Source organism: Hydra vulgaris, chromosome 13 (assembly GCF_038396675.1).
Source record: "Hydra vulgaris chromosome 13, alternate assembly HydraT2T_AEP".
Lineage (NCBI taxonomy): Eukaryota > Metazoa > Cnidaria > Hydrozoa > Anthoathecata > Hydridae > Hydra > Hydra vulgaris.
Genome location: NC_088932.1, coordinates 4,980,384 through 4,983,841, shown reverse-complemented (window position 1 = coordinate 4,983,841; position 3,458 = coordinate 4,980,384). Strand labels below are relative to the sequence as shown.

General features: G+C 26.1%; 1 long non-coding RNA gene across 1 annotated transcript; it reads right to left on the bottom strand.

The window, feature by feature from the left end:
* Positions 1 to 364: 364 nt before the first annotated feature.
* On the bottom strand, positions 365 to 3,458 carry LOC136089212 (uncharacterized). Its single transcript, XR_010642862.1, has 4 exons — positions 3,191 to 3,458; positions 1,904 to 2,068; positions 794 to 1,792; positions 365 to 536 (listed from the first exon to the last, which is right to left on the bottom strand). It is a non-coding gene; the product is annotated as an uncharacterized LOC136089212 (long non-coding RNA).

Here is a 3,458-nt window from a genome sequence, read left to right as displayed (position 1 = left end):
TGTAAACATTTTATCGCTAGTGATTTGTGTCGCTAGTGTAAACATTTTATCGCTAGTGCCGATTTGTCACTAGTGAATAAGTAGTGATTATCACTGCTGATTTAACACCGATTCTTTTGTTGCGATTACTTATTGTTATTAGTGATTAATTACTTATTATGTAAGAGCTTTTTGCTTATAAATAATAGCTTTAAAAAAGTTATTATAAGGAAATATTTTAAATCCAATATTTTAAATACATAGATAACTATTTGAATGTCTAATTAATTTTATTGACTGCAGAGAACGTAAGATAAAATACTTACTAAATAGTTAAAGCAGATAAGTAAAGCAATAAAACAAAAAATATTTTATAAAACGTTTTATTGTGTTTAATGACATAATGTGTTATAATCTTTAAATAACAGCTTTTTAACGAATTTCATCAGGACAGTTTGTCGTAACGTTAAACAGGCCAGTTTGTCGTATTTCTGATTGTAAAATTTATTATCTTTTGCGTGCTAATTTGTTGTCCGCATCGTGACTCCCGACTGCCTCTAAAAATAAAAACATAGCAATTAAAAATATGAAGTTTCATCTTTAAATATTTAAAGTTTTTTCCCTACTATATTAAATTAATACTAATAAGTAATAATATTAAAATTTTATATATATTGCTATTAAGCTTTTAAAACTTTTAAGATATTCTTACCAACTGTAAATATATATAATGACAATAATAATATTAACAATAAAAAAACAAAATACTATGTAACGTAAATAAATATTTTAAAAATATACAAAACAAATATACTAAATAAAAGCTTTATCTATTGATGGCAGAAGTATTGGAAAATGTCCAGGATTTACCCATTTAGGTTGAAGATCATCACCTATATAACAAATTGATAATTTAAAAAACAATTTAGTATAATTGCTAGTATAGGTAACGACTTGAACCAAGTTTATCAATATAACTTCTGAAATATGATAATGATTAATTAATAATAATTAATAATAGCATAATTATCCAGCTTTTCTATCAATTTCAGTCATCTCAAGTTTCTATCAATTTTAGTCATCTCAAATGTCTTTGTATGCTTCAATCTCTGACAATCATTAACTGTTTTCACATTCAGAAGTACAATGACTGATAAAGTTCAGGTTCAACAAGTTCACCTTCAGAAAAGCTTTCTAAAATGTAAAACATGTATATATATCATAATAATGTTACTGTTTATTACTATAGTTATTGATAAGTTATTATCAATAACTATAGTTATTACAGCTATTTAAAAAAAAAGTTCAAACAAATTTGTGTCATTAACAACTTGTAGTCAAAGCAACAACATATAATTTATCTCAAAAAACTAATCACGTGGGATTGTTCCATGTTCAATAAAATGGCTAATTTTTCCATATTTCTACAAGACTTCTAAAACTTTAAAATAAACAAAATAAAACAAGGTAAATCACGAACCAACACTAAACAAAAATCATCAAAAATTCTGCAAATTTAGACATTTCCGTTTCCTAAATGAGTTGCGTTTACGATGGCTACGGAATTAACATGCCCATTAATATTTACATGAATTAATATTTAAAATAATGCTAAATTACAGTCATAAAAGAATAAAGAAAATAGTTTTTTATTTCATTAGTAAAAGAAAAACAGATTATAATGTTTTATTATGATTTTCAATTTTTTTTTTCTCTGTGCGTATATTCAACACGCCAGCTTGTCGTAACCATTCTCCCATAAAACTGTGGAGTTGTATATCTTTGGCATCAGCATGCTGACTTCTGACTGTCTCTAAACGAATAAAACTGTACTTCAAAATTTAAAATTGAAATACCTTTTCATATAACACGAGCTACAAAATTTCTTAAAATATACTATGAAAAAATATTTCTTTGTATATACCTATAATAGCTGAATAAACATTGTTGAATTCAGTAAAAAATTACACTTCTGAGAAGTGCCTTTAATATTATAGTTTGATGCAACATCTTTTGTGATAAGTTTGTTCATCACCTCGTATATACTTTTTTTTGGGTGGTTGCAACAAGCACGAACTAAAACTGCCACCTGTATTAATAATTACTCACAATAATTAACATTAGAATATTCATAGTAACCAGTGGATGATCTTATGAGGGCACGTATTTCCCTCTACTAAACTATTTAAAATATCAGAATAGCAAGCAAAGCAAAAATATTGAAAATACCAAGTCAATTTTGGTTAAACACTATTGTCAACAAAGTAGTAACAAAGCATGTGATAGAAAAAAGTAACAATGTATGCGATACCTAATTCAGGGTTGCCAATATAATTTAAAAAATTTTTCCCTGAGTAAAGAGCGTTTTTCCCTGAGTATAGCTTTTTAAATTCCCTGAATTTTCCATATTCTTTCCAGTTTATCTACTAGATTATAACTATCCTTATTTAAACAAAAATATTTATATATGACAGACTAAAAGTTTTACAACAACAGCTACATCTTGCAAATTTATTGTTAAAATATTAGTATATTTATTTTTAGTATTGACAAGCTATTCTTACAAAAAAAATTATTGTTCAAAAATTTAAAAAAAAAAATATTTTTCTTGGGTTTTCTCAGAATTTTATAAAAATTTAAAAAAATCCTTGAGTTTTCCAAAATCCAGGTTTTTCCTAGGTCTCATGCTATTTCCAGGTATTCCAGGTCTTCAAAGGTTGATCAGCAACCCTGTAATTGTATGTGTGTATACATTAATTGTATGTGTATACATGTAATTGTATGTATACTGTATTGTATGTATATGCGTGTGAAAACGACTTAACTTAAACAAGCTTTCCTACTAATATTTTATATATTACATACAGTGTTATCAACAGAACAAACAACTGGTCAAACTGAGCTAACAACCGGTCAAACTTACTATTTAAATCTACTATACGCTATTACTAAAATTATCAAATACAGTAAACTCCCAATAACTCGAACCTCCAAGAGACCAAGAAATTTGTTCATGTTATTGGGAGTATAATATATATAAGGGTTAAACAGGGATTCAAAATTAGTTTAAGTTACTGGAAGTTCTAGTTATCAAGGTTTCGAAATATCGGAAGTTTACTTTACTTTTTATTATTCTTAAAAAATTAATAAAATGTACAATGAAACAGCAAAACAATAATGAATAAAGTTAAATGTTGGTAACATTACATACCAGCTGCAAATATAAATTTTTATCTTCTAATTCAGTTTCCAACTTCACCAAATCTTTAACATTATCAATAGTAACAAAGACTAACTTATTAGCAATATCTACTCCTGTATATTGTACTCCAGATAACTTTTCCATCAGATCTTTTTGACTTTGGTTCACCTCCATTAGTTCTTTTGTTATATTTTTTAGGATTTTCATTACATTTTTCTGGAAAACTATAAATAAAACATTTTTAAGTAATAAAAGTTGTTTAAAGATTAATATTTAA